The sequence below is a fragment of the Mauremys mutica genome, chromosome 5 (assembly GCF_020497125.1).
Source record: "Mauremys mutica isolate MM-2020 ecotype Southern chromosome 5, ASM2049712v1, whole genome shotgun sequence".
Lineage (NCBI taxonomy): Eukaryota > Metazoa > Chordata > Testudines > Geoemydidae > Mauremys > Mauremys mutica.
In genome coordinates, this window is record NC_059076.1 from 125,737,632 (window position 1) to 125,759,773 (window position 22,142).

The 22,142-nt window shown below is 40.8% G+C and overlaps 1 protein-coding gene across 6 annotated transcripts in view; it reads right to left on the minus strand.

Moving 5' to 3' along the window:
- FGFR3 (fibroblast growth factor receptor 3) overlaps positions 1–22,142 on the minus strand; it is a 74,060-nt gene that overhangs the window by 46,134 nt on the left and 5,784 nt on the right. The window lies entirely within an intron of this gene.

Sequence of the window (22,142 nt, forward strand, 5' to 3'; positions counted from 1 at the left end):
GACTTACGACACAACTGGTTCCTGAAAATTGCGTCTTAAGTCAAAAATGTCATAACACGAATTTCCCATAGGAACAATGTCGGATCGAGCATTGTAAAGTCAAAACCAACGTCGTAAAGTTGAAACACGATGACAATTTATAAACTTCCCAAGTGCTGTTTGTCGTAACTCGAACGTGTTGAGGGCTGCCAGTACTTTAATAATAGCTCACTTAGAGGTACTGACTTGGCACCAAACCCTGCTTGCTTTACTCACTGAGTAGGGTCAATGAATGAATGAAATTCAAGCAAAGTTGCAGTATGAAAACAGTAGGTGCTGTCAGTAAAATAAATGGTTCTGGAACTACTGCCACCCGGTTTACAACTTGTACCATAGAGCCTCACATAGCAATATGCCAAAGATCAACAGGACTAAAGCAGGACTAGGCAGGATTGGGCCTTTTGGGTTTGTTTGTTTTTTTGTTCTGTTTTTTGGCAGTTGTGTCAGCATTGCCACTACAAAGCCTTCTGTCTTTTTGAGGTTTGTAATTCAGCTACAGACATTTTCTGTAAGCTGAAGCTCACTACCTTAGGTATCAGGCCTGAAGCTTTCTTTCTCTTTCTTCAATTAAACAACGTGTTATTTTGGCCAATTTTAAATTCAGGTGGTTTTTTGTTTGTTCATTTGTTTTTTGTTTTAAAGAAAAGAGGAAATAGTAAATGAGGGAGGATGATTTTCGCTCCCTTATTTGTGTATCTTATGGCAAATGGATAACCCAAGGTTAATATCTAGGGTGAAATCCTTACCCTAGTGAAGTCAATGTCAAAGCTCCCACAGACTGCAGAGGGGCAAGACTTCACCCCTTATGCTAATGTAGGATCTTTCACTTCAAAACACTTTATAAGCCACTATGTGTCTATTCCCCTCTGGGAAGGGGAAACATGGGGGCATCTCCACAATAAGTGATCTAAGTTCTACTCCTGCTGTTCTCCTCATCCCAGAGCTTCCCATTCCTGCTGCTTGTCGGAATGAAGCGCTGCCCTCCTCCTGATCCCCCAGCAAAGCAGGAAGGCAAAAAATAAATAAATAAAAATCACTAGAATCGCAGTCATGCACACACAGCGTCATTGTACAGCTTGGTTTCTGGCAGGGCTAGAGAGGTTGTCTCCACTCCTTCTTGAGGCAGGAAAAAGCCAGAAAAATGGCCAAAATGTGGGATAGCCTACAAAATGCAGTTCAGTGAGGCTATATTCTTATGTGGAGTCAGAACCACATATGCTGCTGCATGCTGGGTGGGCTGGGGCAACAAATACGTCCCTGACTTGAAGGGCTCATGGTCCAGAGTCCAAATCCTAGTCTCCTGAGAGTCGCTGCACAGATTTCAATGGGGATACTCACGTGACTAAAGATTTGGCCTTTACCGTGGTCATATTTACAAATGTAGAACACACACAGACTCGCATATGGTTAGTACCACTGGCATGCTTCATGGAACACATGGACCTTAATGCAGACTTTGTTTTAGAAATATGAGGTGGTGTGATGGTGCACAGAGAATGGGTGAAGGAGACTCCAGGAGAGAAGGTTAGACAGAGCACAAGGGGCAGGAGGAGTTTTTAAAGTTAACCAGCCCAATTCAGTAGCTCTGAAATAGCCACTGCGTCCAAACGGAGCAGAATTTGATCTATCCAGCCAGCCAGGAGCTGCACAGACAAAATAAACCTAAGGCTGGACACAAAGCTCCAGGCATCTATATTCAATCATGATGTTCCAAAACACAAGAGCTTGTAGCAACGATGCTGCAGTATATTGGGCAGTTACTGTAGTAGAATGCTGTGGTGTTTAATTTTATGAGATGGGGACAAAAGAAAAGAAGTTTAAAGCCTAGATGTTTCTCATAGGTAAGCTGTTTGTTTAACTTCCATCAATTTTAACAACAGTTATACATACACATTGAGACTGCAGCTCCGGGGGCTGATTTTGCACTGGCATTGATTTTACACTGGTGTAACTATTTACTTCAAACAGAGTTACTCCCAGTTTACACCAATTAATGAGAAGAATCCGTAAACTGCAACTGAACCTCAAGGTGAAACCCTGACCCTGCTGATGTCAAATGCAACACTCCCACTGACTTCAATGGAACCAGGATTTCACCCTCCATCATTCAAAGAAGATGGGTCCAAACCTATGATTCAAATACACCTTAAATTTGGCTCAGCTTCAGATCCTTGTCCAGATTTGGATTTGTAATTGGACATCAATGGATCAGATCCTCAGCTGGTGTACTCAATGCAGCTAAACCAGTTGACACTAGCTGAAGATCTGGGCCTGTATCTTTAGGTTGTCCTGTGGCAATTAAGTGTTATGATTAGAGCTGGTCAAAAAATTGGCCTCCCCTGGATATTTTTCATGTTCAGCGGAAGTTGGAATACCAAAATATTTCCGCCATAAACTTAAATACTTAAATTTGTAAGTGCTGCTCAGCTGTTTTATGGAAGTTGTGGGTCAGGTGCCTCATGTTCCCATTCTTCTTTATAGGCTTCGTGCTCCGACAACATATCCATGATGCACCATAGGCCATGGCTACACTTGCAAATTTGCAGCGCTGCAGCAGGGTGTGAAAACACACCCTCTCCAGCACTGCAAATTGCGGCACTGCAAAGCGCCAGTGTGGTCAAAGCCCCACGTTATTCCCCACAGGGAGGTGGAGTACGGACAGCGCTGGGCGCTTTGACTACACTTAGCGCTTCAAAGCGCTGCCGTGGCAGCGCTTTGAAGTGCAAGTGTAGCCATAGCTTAAGTCTCCACTCTTGGAGCGGGAGATGGTACATCATGAGAGTCATTGGCCATAGCCCCTCATGGGAGATGTCATCTGGAAGCCTGGCCCATAGAGGAAAATGTGAACATGAGGCAACCAAACTAGAATCCCCAAGAGGCACTGCAGCAACATTCACAAACTGAAATATTTCAGTTCTCAAGTGTTCAGTATTTTGATTAAAAAAACTAAGTTTCTGCAGGAAGTACATATTTTGCATGAAAATTTTCGTTTTGTCAAAAACCCAGTTTCCCAGTAAACAACAGTTTTGTAGGAAAACTCCTCACTGTCATCAGACCTGGGAGATCCCTGGGAAGAACACAGCTGAGACAAGGAACACTACTCGCCAGTTAAAGATGGCTTTTCCATTTTAACTATGAATTTCCTTGGTTTTGATGGTTTGCACAACCTGAGTATTACTTCAATAGCGCTAACTTCTGGCCTGCAATGTAAGGACCCCACATATAGCTTCACACTTGCAAGCCTGAGTACTGTTCTTTGTCTATTGACCTTGATGGAAGTTCTTTCTAATTTAATCCATTAGAAAACAAACCCCATGCAGCTGCACAATTCATCCATATAAAATACATGGTTTTACCCAAGTTGTTTGCCAAGTGATCAAGACTTGTATATTTTGGCTTTTATATCATAAATTCACCAAAAAGGAACAAGCCCAGATAAATACAAACTGCACTGAATGGAACAGCCATTTAAAAATAAGCCTCCCTTTTAAAGTGATAATGAAACTGTTTCATGACAAACTCTTTTTACAAAAGTCATTTTGGGGTTACTGTAATAAAGGACACATTTACTCTACGCTCTGGACTGGCAACAGCTGGGGTCTGAGGTCTCTGCTGTGGCCACAGCACTGTCAATCTGTCATTTCTGACAGCTTTGTTTTGATGAGGGTTGTTAGGATGATACCTTGCCTTTCCCCATACAATGCTGCTCGACTGGATCTCAACTGAATTACTTAGCTATATCTATCTACCTATACACATTTTAATCCATATGGACAATGGAAAATAGACAGGTCTGTTTTTCTAGGCTTCTTTTCTAGTTTGCTTATAGACTCAGACTTTAAGGCCAGAAGAGATAATCATGATCATCTAATCCGATGTCCTGGACAGGCCACAGAACCTCACCCACCCACTCCAGCATTTGATCCCTAACCTCTGGCTGAGTTGGTTTAAAGACTTCAAGTTACAGAGAATCCACCATTTACAGTAGTTTAAACCTGCAAGTGACCCGTGCCCCACGTTGCCAAGGAAGGTGAAACCCACCCCTTCCCCGGGTAGTCTGTCAATCTGACCTGGGTGAAAGTTCCTTTCCCCGACTCCAAATACGGTCATCAGTGACACCCTGAGCATGTGGGCAACACCATCAGGCAGACACTTGGCAAAGAATTCTTTGTAGTAACTCAGAGGCTTCCCCATCTAGTGTCCATCGTTAGAGATATTTACTACTGGCAGTCGCAGATTGACTACATGCCACTGTAGGCAGTTTCCTTGGTCTTCTCTCCTGGGAAGTGCCTGACTAGCACAACTTGGGAACTGTCAAAATAATCATTAGTTTCACTTCCAGGCTCTCTAGTCTTGCAACATCTGTTACTATTGTTATTTATTTGTACATGGTAGGGCCTGGAGGTCCCAACAGTGACTGCAGCCTGACAAAAGAGCTTATACCTGAAACAAGAAAAGACAAGCATGGGAGACTGGAAATATTTCACAGATGAGACACTGAGGCACAGCTGGGTTTAGCGTGCGGGTGCCGGGAGGTGTTGGTGGCCTATGATATACAGGACGTCAGACTGAATAGATGATCTGGTGATCTCTTCTGGCCTTAAACGCTACGACTCTCAGAGTGACTTGCCCACGGTCAAAGGGGAAGTTTATGGGCACAGCCAGAAAATTAATTCAGATCCCCTTAGCCCCAGTCCACTGCCTTAACCACAAGACCATTCCCACTCCATTTTCAATGGAGAATGCCATTTTCAATGCCCTTTCTTTCAAAAACATTCATGAACTATTTCTATTATAACTAGGTCATAAAACTCCTCCCCATCCCCAAAAGAAAAAACACCACCTTAATTTGGGACCTAAATGACCTAACACTGTCTCTTCAAAATCCACTGACAGTTACAAATAAATACTTTCAGAGGTATAAATTATCACAAGGGTTATGGGAGCTTACTATGGCACTTGCGAACAGTGCTAGAATTAATGAGTATGAAGCTTTAATGGGTTCTTATAAAGGAGGAAGTAATTTAGGTTTTGGACTCCCATGATATGACTAAAATTCAACCATTTATTAGTTTATCCAAAGCAGTAATGAGCAGAGAATTACCAAGAGGCACTTCTAATGAAGATCAGCTCTTGGAGTAATGCATGTCACTGCTTGAAAGACTTTGTAGCAAACTTGTTAGAGAAAAGATGCAATTTTCAGACTGGTTAGAATAAAAAAAAAAAAAGATATGCCCCAAGAACTAATAAAGAAACGTCTTCTACAATAAAAAGCAACTGGCTCAGCTCTTCCAAATGACTGTGTGTGCATACACTTATAAGATACTTCATATCTCCCTATTTGCTTGGCTCATCCATAGCAATAATTCACTGTCTGTGTGGTTTTTAGTTCCAATGTTTAAGTATGCCAGTATTTCCATCAGATGTCTATCCCTCTCAGGCATCAAAACTCATTTTGGGATGAACCTGGAAACAATTTTTTTTTTAACTCATGCAGTCATTTTTAAAGTGCAGCAGTACAGTTAGAATTGTGTCTCTCTCTATATGTATCGCTCTATCATGCGCCTAAACTTCTGAACCCGACAACGATGCTTTACAGGATCATTTTACAGTTCGTAAGTAACAAGGGACTAGGTGATTCTGCTATTTTATTTTCAAATGGATATTTTCTTCTTTGAAAACTGGGCAGGTAACATTAAAATTTTAATAAGCGCAGCGGTAATAACACTATACCTATCCCTTACTTCATTTTAATTCTACAGACAGAAACTCTATACTACATAATTCAGCAACTATATTTTATCATGAACCTGTTGTGACAGCATATTAGGTAGGAACATGGGAGTAAAATACAGCATCAGACCATCTGCCTATTGAGTGTGGTGTCCTGTTTCTAGAAGATGATTATACCCATGTAGTACTTGGCCAATAGTGTGAAGCTAGAAGTAAGGAAATGTGTTTGTATATACTTAGATGGCCCATATCTTCACAGAATCTCATCACCCCAAAAACTAGCAATGAATTTAACCTCATCACATCCTGTGAGGTAAGGAAGTATTACCCCTATCTTACAGGTAGAGAAACTAAGGCATAGAGAGATTAAATAATTTCCCCAGGGTCATACAGGAAGCCTATGGCAGAGATGGGAGTAGAAGACAGATCCCTTGCATCTCAGGCCAGTTCCTTACCCACCAGACCATCCTTACTTTGTTGGGTAATCAGTTTATTCCAACAGACTTGATATTTGACTTCCCTTCTCTTAGGTGACTTCCATACAAGGGTTAATAGGGGTCATAATTATCTGTCCACGGCACTCACTGACTCAGTATATAACTTCTATGTGGCAAAATATCCAGGTACCATAGGGCACACTTTCAACCTTCACTTCAAGCATTTTTGCCTCCCTCATTCAAACATCTACTTGTGAATCAAAGGTTGGAGGAAATTTTTGTTCTAGAAGACACAGGTTAAAAACAATTCTGAATAGAAGGCATGCTGAGTTCTACCATTTCCTGTGGTTTTTCTCATTATACTGACTGAAAGCTATTTATGTCTTAGGGGAGAAAGCTACATAGGTTGAACTTAACTTATTCCTGCTGAAACTCCACTGAAGTCAAGGAAGTCACATTATGAAATTATCAGTCCTGTTATCATCTGCACCTCCTTTCTATTTAAGGTGCACGTATTTCATACTGCACATGGAGCCTCACACAAAAAGATAGTCACTCTGCAATCTTATCGAAGTGTTTGATTAATTCGGTATTGTGAAGAACACACCTTCTTACCTGCAGGGGAGCTAACCTGCTCCAACCACCTTTCACCTAGAATACAAACTATGCAAGGTATGTTCTCCTGTTAAAGTTAATTTATGATCACTCCATGGGAATTGAGCTCAAAATTATACAGATGACTCTGTGGAGCAATGAGAACAGAGCTCTGAGGCCCACTCAGCCCTCTGCGTCACAGCAGACTTTGCCAGAGGTGACATAGAGCTGATATAGCCAGCTCCCCCAGCATATAGGGTAGTTCCAGGAAGGGGACATGGCCAAATGAACCACCATGTTCTAGCCATCCCCAGCTGGCAGCTGGTCCCACGAGGGCCATAACTCTACTGAAAAAATTTTGAGCAGCTCAGGCAAGCTCCAGGATCAGGAAGTCTCAAATAGTTCTGACTCTCTCCCCACCCAGCTAAGGGCAGAAGCTAACAGACACAGCTGAGCACTGAGTCCATGGGTCCAGATTCCAATTCCAATCTCCCAGCAGAGGAAGTCAGGAGTAACTCCATGAAGTCAAGGAAGTTACAGTAGCATCAAAATCAGAGTCAGAGAGAACAGAACCAGGTAAACTCTTGTGCTACCTGATTGTGCTCCTGCTATTCTTCCTTCCTCCTATTATAAACCCCCTCACTACCTGCATATGTTAAGATCTAGCCACACCCCCCAAAGCAAGGACATCCAAGGTTCTCATCAATCAGAGATACAGAGCGAGGTGAACACTGCATTGCCATGTTAGCGTGGAGATACTGAATGATTATGTTTCTTGGTGGGTGAGTGAAGTGTGTTAGGCACGTCACAGAACATAGAGCAGAAACAGATCCTGCACCAAGCAGCTCCCAATCTACATCCAGACATCACATTAAAAATGGTAACACAGAAACAGAGGGGAGGTGGAAGGGAGAGCAACGGGTTACAATTAAGATCGTGGGATTGCTTGTTTATAAAGCACATTTTGTCGGTAAAAGAGAAGGTCAAGGGAATGACCCTTGCAATGAGTGAGGGAGTTGATCCAGGGCAGCAAACATCAAATGTTGATGAAATGTCACCAAACAACGTCAGGCTATCATGATGAGATTATTCTGCAGTGCTCTCCAACTTTACATAACGCAAAATCTCCCCCCTCTGCTTCTGGCTGCCGTGATGCCAACAACTCCAGTCCTTTTGCTCAATGCTCCCTGCTCCTGTGGCTCAGATAGACTATCACTGACCTGAGATATTTATACTGCTTTGCAGAGATCATATTACATAAATTTGATATTATAATGCCAATGAAGCAGCGGTGCCTTGTTGAAAATGCCATTACAGACTTAATATAATGGCTACATAAATGTGCCAACATGTGTTAGGAATCAAATGATCAGTGTTGTCAGGCAAAACCAATTTTGTTGCTTTCTGTGTAAGATCTTTGACAAATGGGGGAAAAAAGTCAATGCACAGTTCTCGACCTTCATGGATCATTTTTCCACAGTGTCAGGCTGTAACCAGTGATGGCCCAAGAAAAACAGTGTCTTTCCTTTCAGATAACAATGCCATCTGGGATGTTTCACTAGGTAGGTGTTTGCATTAGCTTCTTTGGAAGAAACAATGATCAGTAATTGTTCAGGCGTTCAGAAACTACTAGGGCAAAAAACGGTTTGCTTCTTTAATAACAAAAGGGTGCCAGCTCTCAGTATTATTCTGCAGTCTATTTTAAACCTTTAAAAACAAGACTGAGATCAGATGAAAGACGACAAATTCTTGAAATGACAAAATTCACAAAACTGGTTGCCTAAGTTATTCACCTAAATCCAGGTATGTGGTCTGATTTTCACAGGCAAAAAGAATAGGGATTGGGGTTGCCCAACATTCCTGAAAATCACAGGCATCTAAGTAGAACACTGAAGCAGCCTGATTCACAGAAGCAATGGGCACCCAGCTGCCTGACTGAAGTCAACGGGAACTCCTGGGTGCTTCACACTGTTGAAAAAATCAGGTCAGATGTATAGGTGCCTAAACAGCAATCTAGGGGCCTGACTTTAGGAAACCAAGTTTGCAAACAGGTGACCTTAGTAGTCTTTTGAAGAAGCAATTTCATCTTTCAGCAGTAGTTTGTGGTTTTTTGTTTTTAAAAAGCTTTAAATGCATTTCAAAATAATAGTGAGAACCACTGCAGTATAAAACAGTTTATCACTATGGGAGCCTCCATACTCTGGAACTGTTACTGGCCTAGGTTTCTTCCTAAGAAGTTAATGTTCTTTTACTAAAAAAAAGCAAACAGATGAACTACCATCATATGACCACAACTGTATTTAGAAAAATGTTAGTCCTCTTAGTAAAGTCTTAATTAAAAATGATAAGCAGATTTTGTTTCGTTTGTATATTGTTTTCTTTATAAACTTGGATCGATGGAAAAAATCAGTAGTGTTTAGACTGGATACAGTCATACTGACTTTGAAGGACTTCTAGGATGGAAAAGCAGATGTTACAAATCTGCCTCATCTATTGAGCCACTGTTGACTCTCTGTTGTGCAAATCCTAATTTACATCTGCATGAAAGGTTTCAGAGATTAAATGGCATTCAAGGAGTAATATTAACTTTTCTCCCTCCCTCCTATCCTCCTTTGAATGGATTTACTACTAGCAATTAGCTTTCTGTTTCATCAACCAAGTAGAAAACAGGATTCATCGGGATTCTACAGTATTTTGTTTTTAATGGAGTGTTTTCTTAAATCATCTAATTGAGATACCGAGTCAGAAGAAGAAATAAAATAACACATATAAAATAGTTACAGACATACTCTGGCTCAGATTTACTATCCTTTCTCATAAGGTAGCAAGTCAAACATGTCTCATTATACTAAACTAGATACATCTAACAAATTGGGAATATTTAAAATCTACCCTTAGACACAGGCCTTCGATGGCTATTGCATGTCCAGAATTGAGGGCAGGATTTGGGCTCTGTGTTTTTCTCTTAAAAGCAGTGGGCCACAGTGATTGGGGAGTTTTTCTTAAAATATGGTGCACTATATAGTTCAAAAGCGTTTGCATTTGTTTCAGAATGTGAGGATCCTTAAACAGAACTTAAATGAAAACAACAACGACCAACCTTGATATTATCCCAATTATGATTCAGAAGCATTTTCTAAAAACAGGTTTGAAGTATCCTTGACTTATTCATCAAGGCACAGGATGCTGCAAACACATAGGATTGTGTGTTTGCAAACACAGGATTTTGTGAGGTGCCCACATTTTACCTTAATTGGGACAGCAGAAATAGTTGCTCAAAACAGCCCATGGAAACTACAAGCCCCAGAATGCGATGCACTGCCTTGATGCAGAAGAAGACTGCTGGATCAAGATGGAGCTCTACACACTGGGACCTGTAGCCCTCATGGACTGAAGCTCCCTAAAGATGAAGGAATAGAGAGCTACCTTTTTAGAACTCTTTGGGCCATGTTTCAGGCTGCATTTTAATACATTCCAAAGTTGGCTAACAGCTGGTGGCAACACATGCTTAGCACATATTCTGGGTCTCTCCTCAAGTTCTGAGACCTTTACGGGGGGGTGGAGGGGGAGCTAAATTGGCAAAGTGACAAGGAGGAACAAGACTGAATATCCTGCTGCACCTGAGAGAAGCTACTGACAGGCAGGCTGAACCGCAGAAATACAAGAAAAAGCAGAAACCAGCCTCCTGCCCTCACAATGTTTTAAGCATAAGGGGAAAGGAGACTGCCAACACAACGTTGTATCATTAGTATTTTGATTTGCGCTCCTTATACCCAAGGATCTCAGAAGGCCTTACAACAATTGCCGGGTTCAGTTTCTCAATATCCTTACGAAGTAGGTAAATATTAAACGCACCACACAGGTAGGGAAATTAGGGCACAGGGTGGTTAAGGACTGGATCCTGTTCTCACTGGAGTTAACGGATGTCTTGTCACCGATCTTTATGGGAGCAGGACATAATACTTGTCAAAGGTCACTAAGGAACCCTGTTGCTGAGGTGTGACAGAATCTCAGCATCCAAACCTTGACCATAACCACAACATCCTTACTCCCCTTGCCGGACCAGCCCACACAGCTGGGCTGTTGCGAAGGGCACTAGCTAGGCTCTTGGGAAGCTTGCAATAAGATTCAGGCAATTAAGTGAACAGGTAGTACAAGAGGTGTGGGAAATGCAAGATTTTTTTTTAACTTTGCTATAAAATCTTTCAAACATGTACATCATCATTATGAAGGCAAATATTGCAAAGATTTAAAGGCTGTTTGGGGGTACTTTTATTGCGTTCCCTCCTTTAATTTCTCCACCTCCTTCCAAAACAGTTAATCTCCCGCATACTGAGACTTACCTACCTCAGAGAGGTGTTTTGACAATTAGTTAATGTCTACATGTGAGTGCTCTGGATGTGTCATGAGACAAACATTTAAACAGTGCAAAGTTCAGCACGTCTGAATGGAGAAGTTTAGATTTAAGTTTTGTTTCTGAGGCAGTTACTGAAACAGCAAAGATTCATAGAGCTGAAACAGTTTCTTTTTCACTCCCAGCCAGGACCAGCCTGGGCATTTATTAGCGATGCTTTAGGAGTCTGCTTCGAGATCACATGGCATCAGAAAAATCTACCATAAAGCCCCAACCTTTCCCCTTCAATTCACAGCTATGCAGATACCAAATCCCAGTTCCTCTGAGTTTCCTTGCACTTTTAATGTGCGCTCCTCTAATCTTCATTTAATGCAGGCAGCTGGCTGTAAATACCCCAGAACAATGAGTTTAATCCTAAGCATCCTGAAAGCCCCCTGCACCAAAAACGAAGCAAAATAAAAAGAACAGCCTCCTGACAACAAGATGGAGAAATCCAAGCTATCCACTGGGCCAAAGGAGGAGAAAGACACAATGAGCTAAATTTTGCCTGGCCTGCTAATTAAAAACGGAAGCTACTACGCTCTGGAGCCAATGTTTGGGGGTGAGGGGAGTTTTCATTCTATTAAAAAATGGGCTTCCAACTGGGACCATATTCACTCAGCATTAATTGTCATTCCAACTACGAGTGTCCTAGTTTCAAAATGAAAACTACTCTCCAGTGCAGCTAGTGAAAGCTAACACCAGTTTCAGTGCATTAAACAACATTTATTGATTGAATTTTCCCACCCACTAAAACTTTAATAAGCATTACACCTCAAAACTCCTGGCCCTTTTTCCTCACTCTACCTTCTCCTCCATATGAAGAGGGAAACTCCTCTACGTGGAGATTAGGATTTAGTGTTTGTAATTATGAAACTATCAATAGCCTTTAGTTCAGTAATTTTAAAAAATACACTTTAAAAAACTCTCACAACACATATTAGGAGATGGTAAAGGTTTCTGGCGCTTATTTTTATGAATACCATGGATCATATTTTGGGAGTAAAACAGAACCAAACCAAAAAATTGTCTTTCATTAAAAAATTATCTTCCTGTAATGATATAAAATGGGCCCCTTCCATAGTTCCTTATTCTTAAGGATGAGCTCAGAGCAAGTGTCGTCAGGGCTTAGACTCCTCTATACTAGTTATATTTAATAGTGTAAAAATAAAATAAAATACATAAATTTGGTGTATTTTCATTGTATACTTAACAAAACCGAAGGCCAAACTTCTCAAGGCTAGGCATCTAAATCCCAATCTAAAATTAGTAGCCTGATTTTATAAAGGTGCTGAATCCATTAAATTCAATGGAAGCTGTGTTTGCTCAACAGCTTTCAAAACCACACCAGTTATTTCAGTGCAAAGGGTGGATTTAGGTGCCAGGCTTCCCAGTTTGAAAAGCTTGTCTGTAGTCTCCAATTTCCTTTTCTGTGGGGTTTTACTAAGTTTTATCCATTTTAACCTACGCCAGAAACCATGGAGATGGGTTTTAAAAGCACATATAGCACAGAGGCTGCAACATTCCATCTACTGCAAAACTTTGCTCTCACCCCTCAGCTTTAAAAAGTGAGGCTTTCTGACACTGTATATAAAAAGTGGGTGTTCAGAAGGTCTCTTATTTCTCTCTCTCTCAAAAAAAAAAAGAAAAAAGAAAAAAAAATAATCACTACAGCTCCAAATTAAATATTCTGTTAAATTGGCCTCTAGATTTTTCAGCTTGTTTGATCTTTTCTTTCTACACAAATTTCTGTTTTCACCTTGCTGCATTCAAATGCCATGGTAATGTCTGTTCCACTTCTTTAGCAGGAAATACAGTCAGTTCTTTATTTTTATTAAGTCCATGAAGTTATACAAAACAGACGTGGAAAACAAACCCTAAATTATCAGAACTCATTGGCTTAAAAATAACATACACGCATACAAATCCAATCAAATGCAACATTTGATCATTTCCAGCAGCAGGGCATCAAGTTCAACAGAATTGATCTTTTAATGGTCTTGTGTAACCGTATCTATTACAATGGGTTTCTAACAACACATAATAAATTAAGAGAGAGTTCAAGGAAGTCATGCGTGTCTCTGTTCCCACCCCTCAAAAAAAAAAAAAAACAACAACAAATTTTAACATTACCAAATCATCCTCTTTCACAAATCAGTCCAAAATTCTGGAACAGATTCGGCTACAGAAATGCCAGATTCAATTTAACACTTCTGTTCCAAACTCCCTTAATAATTCTGTAAGGAGAATGCACTTTCCGAGACTGGTCATTTCCTGTGTCCTGGAGTAAAACAGAAGTCTGTTTTGTTTCTGTGATCTACAGACATTTGTACATTGTTTTATAACTTCTGAATATATTTACTAACTTCCTTGGGTAAAGGTCCCTGGCCACTTTCAGTCACCTGCTTACCCTATGTGATTTCCTGGTTTTGACAGCTCTCTCTTTCCTTCCCACACCAAAGTTTTTCAAACCTTTCTCTACATCACCAAACCTCCCTGCCCACTCCCCTGAAATTGCTAGTTTTAAAAAACACTCCTGTGTGACAGCTGAGAATGAGCTCTCAGAGAACCTCTTTCCCCTCCCCATTCAATTAGGAATGGACAGATTTTATGTGCTGCGCTAATACAAATACGGTCCCAACAAGAGACCATGGCCTCATTGTACAGACACACAGTAAGTGGCAGTCCTTGCCCCCTCAAAACCTACAATCTTACAGACAAGACAGAGGGTGGGAGAAGGAAGTATTGTTGTCCATTTTTTAATGATAGGCCACTGAGGCACAGAGAGAGTAAGCAATTTGCCCAACATCACACAGAGTGTCTGGCAGAGCTGGAACTCAGTCCAGATGTCCAGAGTCCCAGGGCAGTTCTTTAACCAGAAAAGGCCATTCTTGCCCTCTGACAACTGAATATAGAGTATGACTATCTTTTGTTGATTGGGCCAAAGCCCACGGCCCTTACCGAAGAAAAACTCTCTCTGACTTCAAGGGGATTTATCAGAGCAAAAAACCCAAAAAACAAAAACAAAAAAAACCCAGCAGGCTGTGTCTCGTGGACTGGTATACTGCGTGTTTAGATATCACTACTGACTCTAAAGCTTTTCACCAATGATTCGCATATGTCACCACCTATTTCTCACTCACGCTACAAATATAACCGAGGACACAGTTTCAGCATAGTCAATGTGTGCAGAGTGGAAGTGATTTAACTAAGCTAAAGCTTTAGATGGTTCAAAGACTGACCCAGCTACCGGGACACAGTTAGGTCCTAGCCATGCTACAACTCTGGGGCCTGATCCTGCACTTCTGAAATCAACTGCAGCTTTATCACTGACCTCAGTAAGTACAGGATCAAAACCTGTAACTGTGTCATAGCGAGGTTGGGGGACAACTGTGTTGTCACCATATTCCCCGACAATTATATTTGTACCATATATGGGGACTTAAATGCAATCACTTGTGGGGTGGAATCCAACCTGCACACAACACAACAGTAGCAAGAATGGACGTTTTGCCCAGGACAAAGAAATTGATTCTTTTCATATTTGCTTTCCTACTTGAAACACTGAAATGGCAGTTTCTGATCATATTGAGGATTACTGCTGGGTTTCCAATGGCCTAAAATAACATACTGGGTTGTGATTTGGTCATATCTCCAGGCTGAAACATGTTGAGTCTTCTCAGAACTTGGCTGGGAAAACCTACAGTAGTGCAGGGAATAGCGTTAATGGTTCAGCAGGTGGCCTTACAAATCCTTTCTGAACCAATGGTGCATTTCTGTAGAATCATAGAATCTCAGGGTTGGAAGGGACCTCAGGAGGTCATCTAGTCCAACCCCCTGCTCAAAGCAGGACCAAACTAAATCATCCCAGCCAGGGCTTTGTCAAGCCTGACCTTAAAAACCTCTAAGGAAGGAGATTCCACCACCTCCCTAGGTAACCCATTCCAGTGCTTCACCACCCTACTAGTGAAAAAGTTTTTCCTAATGTCTAACCTAAACCTCCCCCTCTGCAACTTGAGACCATTACTCCTTGTTCTGTCATCTTCTACCACTGAGAACAGTCTAGATCCATCCTCTTTGGAACCCCCTTTCAGGTAGCTGAAAGCAGCTATCAAATCCCCCCTCATTCTTCTCTTCTGCAGACTAAACAATCTCAGTTCCCTCAGCCTCTCCTCATAAGTCATGTGCTCAGTATGGTCATTACTGAGAAACTGGTGAGTCATGGCTGAATGTGAAGTGGTCATTCCAGCTCGCTTTTTTTTTTTTTAAACACAGCTTTTATCAGCTACTTTATGCACCTTGAGCTATCAGCTCCTCCCAATTAGTCATTAGTCATTAATCCCCAGCCTCAGTCTATTAACATTACTATTTCAATCAACCGGGGAATTTTTCTTAAAAACTTTATTCTTCTTTCATGAAGTGCTAAAGGACAGCTGTTTACTGTCAACAAGCATGTGTATTCCAAGGCAGAGAGAAATATGGTTTTTACCAGTTCTAAAGCAGAAACACCAGCTACCAAAGGAAGATTAAAATTTTTTCTTCTAACCCCCCCACAAAAAGCTTTATTCTTACAGACACAAATCACACAGGTAGAAAGTGCAGCAAAGAATCCTGTGGCACCTTATAGACTAACAGACGTTTTGCAGCATGAGCTTTCGTGGGTGAATACCCACTTCTTCGGATGCAAGTGGTAGAAAGTGGATAGCGCTGTGCCTAATTCCAGTTGTTATTTTAATTAGAGACAGGGTCATAAAGGATTTGTCTTTAGGTGCACATTCGTCTTATCTCTGCACCCTCTTTTAACCCCCTTGCCTTTCAATTTCTATTGGGCTTTTTCCTTCCCGTTCATATTCTCGACTCAATCTCAGGAGGTAAATTGCTCTGAGCCAGTGTGCTGATTCTTTACAGATTCAAGTACTGGTTAGTAACAATACATTTGCAATAGTCAGCTATTTACAGAAGTTTATAAAAATCAGATTTCCAACTACTTCAGAACTACTGCAATCTCCAAATATACGGTTAAAACATACGCTGGGAGAGGATTTCTAATACTTGAGTCTAATACTCCAAACTAAAAAAAACCTAAAAACAACACACCACAAAAAAACACTTTTCAGAAAACTCTCGATACCCCAGCCTGTTTCTCTGCTAGACTCTGGGGAACTCTCCTTAGAGGGTACGCAATGTACCAGGGCTTCTCCATTGTACCACAGTGTATTCTAGCAGGAGGCACAGAGTGCCACCACATTCACTGATCTTCTGTTCCTATGCAAATTGCTACAGTATTTTTCACACTCCAAGTTCTGGTGAGGCTGGCCTCCTGCCTTCCAGTATGTGGACTGCCAGAGACTGCAGACTGCAGTCTGAGCCCCACCTCAATTACAGACCCCTGTGGTGGATTATTAACACTTTCTCTGTTGTATTGTGCTAACTTCAAATCACAGCAGAGGGTACTAATGCCATGCGACATTGATATGATGGAAACACACTGACATGAGAATCTTGCTAATATGACAGTGACTGACATTCCTCTGATCTGCTCTCTCACAGACTTCAAGCCAAGAGTTACTGTAGATCAAAACAATATTTGCTGCTTTGTCAGAATACTTTGCTTCAGCAGATTCAGATTGCAAGTAGTTATGGGAGCTGTGTCAAATCTAGATAAGAATTATAAAAATAAACAAGATTCACAGAACAAATACAGCCACTGGCAAATCACAAGAATTTTTTTCCCCCGATATTACGGCACATTTCTGGAGAAATGGGAGTTTATGGAGGCCCAAGAATCAACCAAACACTAAAAGCAGGCAGTATAAAAAAGGCACCAAAAAAAACCAAAACCCATGCACAACATACAGCTGACTAGTATTATAAACTAATTTTTTTCTGCTTGGATCATTAAAATGTTTGGATCATTAAAATCCTTTCCAAACGATCCCTGCTTTATGTTAAATAGCTGCTCATACTGTAATTTGTTAAAAGCTTGAGCCTGTACTCTTTGAAAGTTAATGGCCGTTTTCTGATGCAGAATTCAATAGGCACAGAATCAGGCCCTCATATGTGTTTTACCAAGCAGGACTACAAGCTGGTAATACAGAAAGCTTCAAAAAAAACCCATGGAACAAGCTGACAAAACTTGCCTATGACAGAGCTGTAGAGACTCCACAACCAAATGTCCAGAGCCTTGTAAAAAACACTGTAGAGTTTCTCTGTTCATGGTCAGCCAAATCCTGAGGCCCTCACTTTGGGACCAGTCTTGTCCCATAGATCTGCACAGGGAGATCTACATGCTGGAATCCCCTTTCTGCATGAAAAAGGGTGTCGGGAGGGGGGGGGCTGTTGGCAACCTCCACAGCAGCATTTCCTCTTTCCCCCAGCTGGTTGCGTGCAGGTCCGAACACACGAAGAAGTGAGTGGTCCAGAAGGGATGTACATTATCCCTCCAGCACCCGTGGGCCTCAGAGCAGAAATGTAACTTATCCTTAGGCTGAATTACTCTGCTGTGCTCTGGTCCATCCTCCCCCAGTTAGAATCTCCCCTTTAAAAGCAGTCTCAGGAGCAGCTGCTGGCTGAGGAAGCCTAGAAGGGCGGAGGGGGAATGGAAACCCTGTTCCTTAACAGAACTCAGGTGGGGCTGTGTGAGGGGAGGTTTTCTCCTCCTCAGGTCGCACCTGTGGGTTTTCAGGTCCTCAGTTCAAATTTGGTTCCTGCTCAGGAAATTCCCCAGTGACCTCAATGACTTACTTGAACAGGGAATCGAATAAACTGAGTAAGGCCCTCAGGTCTTGGCCCAATAACACCACCTAGCATTTTAACAGCTCCCTGACTGCCTGTTGGCTCAACTCAAAACTCTTAGGGCTGGTCTACACTGAAGAGTTCCTGGCTAGGGGTGTGAAAAATCCACAGACCGAATCCCTGGTGTAGACAGTGCTAGGTCGATGGAAGAATTCTTCTGGTCCACCTAGTCAACCCTTGCGTCACTGTAGTGAGTGTCTACACTGAAGTGCTTCGGCGGCACAACTGCAGCACTGCAGCTGTAGTGTTTTAAGTGTAGACAAGCCTGAAACTCTGACTTTTATCATCATTTGCTCTATTACCACAGGATACTGGACCAAACTCCCTGGCTTAACGGCTGGGGTACACACATAAAAGTTGTACTGATGTCAGTAAATCATTGTGCTCAAGAACTGTGTAGACTGGTCCCTAGTGTTAGATCACAAATGCACATTACTAAGCAGTCAGCTTTTGCCCAGAAACATAAAATGTGTTGAAACTGATTATCAAGCAACAGGAGTCTGAAATCTATTCTGCAAAATGTTAACCTGAGGTTTTAAGATCAGTAAAGAGTCCGAAATCTATTCTTCTGACCCCAAATTCCCATTTATCACTGCACAATAGGTCATGAAAGGCCAAAATTTGCTTCTCCTCCTAAGAGTCTCATATTTGAGTTGCTGAAATTGCTGTCACACCTGGCTTCCTTTGGTGAAAGAAAGAGAAAAAGACAAGCTGCAAAATGTCAACCTGAGGTTTTAAGATCAGTAAAGTGTTCACCGGTGCAAACTACACTGTGTTATATTTCCTGGTGTCTTTTAGCGAGCAACACCCATATGAACTAAAATTTGTGAAACTTTACATTGAGTTAAAGGAATAGATCCTGGGTCACAGATGTGCTCAAAATGGAATCAATTGGAAAACTCCCATTCCCTTGGTGAACCAGGACTGAGACCCTTCTTTACACTAATACTTGAAAAAACCTTCTACAATGCAGGTCCAAGCTTTAATGCAACATCTAAATAATTATACTGTCTTTAACAAATTTTATAGCATTCCCTCGGTTTTTCTTTTTTTGAAACCAAACCAAACCAAAAAAAAATTTGAATTTCATTATAGCTGCTGCACTGTAGCAAATATAGTACCCTAACTTTCATACTAATCCAGTTCTTCTGAAACTAAACCAATGTTTCCAGTGGAGAAGTGTTTTCTATTTTAAAATGTTTTGATCCTTGAAGTTGGGGTTTTGCTATATTATGCAACTTGAGTCTCACAGCAAATACAATGCCTGGCTAGTCTCAGTACTCCTCAGTATTATAATACTCCTTTAGATAGTCTATCAGAAGGACAGGGCAGGTTTACAACTGATTACCTTTCACATTTTAACTACCAAGTTTACCCAAGGTTTTACTCAGGTCTTATCTCAGAATTCTTGTTTGTTTTTGATATTACAGAAACTTCCTGGTTATTCAAGCCAAAGAGTTTGTGTTCTTTAGAGGGCAGCACATAATGAATATCACATTCTCAGCAACAATGAAGCCCCTTCTTCACAAACACACTGCACAGTAGCTTCAATGTCCACATCATTTGCTAACTATAAGCTGAAAGTGCATCAGAAAGAGGGGAGCAGTGAAGACAGTTATAACTCAGACAAAATTATACACCAGGGTTTTTCTAAGGGCCCTAGATATACAACCAGACAGGAGTGAAAATTAAAGTGATAAGCATACGCACACTCACGGTACAGCTTGCACAAGGAACAGAGCTCAGATATGCATGAGGAAAAGTGCACATTCAAGGTGCAAAAGATTATCTAAGGCTCTTTTTGCAATGTAGAGGCTTGCAGTCTCTAGGATACTTTACATGTCTGCAGCATAGATATCGCTTGTATAATGATTCTATCTTAAGAGTTTTCACTTGGGCTCAGGCTGGAGCGTCCATTTATACATACACTGTGAATAGATTTGCTGAATTGCAGTCCAATAAGCTGCAGAAAGGGAGTATGTCGAATTTTTATGAAGTTGCCTTCCTCTTTGGCATTCAGCCTGGTGCAAGGAGGAGACTAAGGTTTATAAACTAAACAGTATTAAAAAGAAATGAAAAAGAGGAAGCTGAAAAAGTTCCATCTGACACAGCTACTGAACAGCTTTAGGGTATAGATTTATTTGTGGGTGGGTTTTTTTTTTTTGAGAGAGAGAATCATAGAAAAAGGAAACAGAACAGTATGGAAAGCTATACAAACACATTCACAGAACACTGACAAAGGATCAGTTACAGCTTTTCCATTGGCAAATGCTTGTTACGGGTACTTCATGGAGTCAAGAAACAAGGAATACTACAGATCAATAAGGTTTAAATAAGCTGCTTGGCTATCGGATTCAGCCTAGCTGAGAGAAAGTAGTCATGCTGCCAGACATCCGTCATTTTTATCCCATTTTATGGTAGCAACTTTTTCCAGGATTAGAATATTCTACATTTTATAGTACTGGTTACCCAATCAGCAGAGGGTCAATGTAATTATACTGTGTAAAACAATAAGCAGGCTGGACCCTGATCCTACAAAAACTTGATTGCAGTGGGCACTAGTCACATGCAAAAATTAAAACACCCGCATAAATCTTTGAAAGATTTATAGCCATAATCAGATTGCTTTGCCTGGATACCTGCCTCCTCAAGATATCCAGAGTCCGGTTCCCATCTCAAACTGTTTTCACTTTGGTATAATTCCAGTAAACTCAGCGGAACCACACTTAACTCTACCTGGTCGAAAATTTTTGGGAAAAATCTATCCTGGATTTGAAATTCCAACTAAATTTGTCAAAAATTCTGAATTTGGTACATGATTGCCAGCTTATGCCAGTTACGCCTCAGAGCAGAAACACGTTTGTATCCCTAGGGCACTCTCACCATGTATATTAAAGGTGTCAACAGCTAAGCTACAACATCAAGGATAGATAGCTTTGCTCCCCATTTTAAGACTCTTTGGGGGTTTGATAAGATCTATACAACATTCAATACTGTAGATTAAAATGACTGTCACAGAAATGTATTTTAGTGGGCCTTGCCTTTACCTTATGCCAAAATATTGTTCAGTTAATGTCTCCAATTCTAAACTGTTTCCTAGTTAGCCGTATGTACCTTTAGACATATGAGAGGTTCAGTACATTTTTAAAGGAGTTAATAATAGTGAAATCTTCATAACTGTTAGAGAGAACTGGGGCACTTTCACTTATTTTTAGGTTCTGTATCTGAAGTAGCAGATTAAAGTTCTGTGAAGGGGAAAAAGAATGTAGTGTTTTCTAATATCACATTTTACGCCCAAATTCTACTCATTCATTGGATAGAGAAAGAAAGTACAGTATGTACTGAGACTAAGTTCCCATTAATTTGAATGGAAGTTTCATCCTAGAATGGACTGCAGGACTGGACCCCGAAGAGAAAGAGCACAGATTTGGAAATTTCCTGTTCAGAAAATTACTTAAACACATGTTTAAGTGCCACTGACTTCAACGGTACTTAAGCATGTGCTTAACTTTAAGTTCATGCTTAAGGCACCCTTCCTGAATAGGGATATTTTCCTGAATCAGGGTGAAATTTTGAGAGATGGACCCATGGAAGTTATCATAATGGTCAAGCAGGCTCATTTTAATTGTATTAGCTAATATGCAGATTGAGACTTCTCTTTACAAATTTTAGATTTCCCAGGTTGTTAGCATCCTCATTTACTATTTGTTAATGAAGGCTTAAACAAAAAACAACTCAAACCAAAAAAACAACAACAACAAAACCACAGGCTTAATCCAGGCTCCTGCTAAATCTGGACAGACACAGAAACACTGACGTGTACATGTCCCGTGTCAAGTCTGTTAACACTCTGCACTCAATAGATTTGCCAACTCATTCTTTGCTTTTTAAAGGATATGGTGCAAAACAGCAGTAACTCTCATCCTGTTACTAATGTCCTGTTAATTTATGATTCAGTGAAATATGCTAGTCTTAACATATACATTTAAGTTTTTTTAATTGTTACTACTGGAAAAGGAGTAAATGAATCTATTTAGCTGAAGAAGCATGATTAGATATATTCTTCAAAGCAGCACATTATTAAGAATTTTAGGCCTGGATTACAAAGTAGACAACGACACTAATTTGTGTGTGACACGGTTTTATAGTTC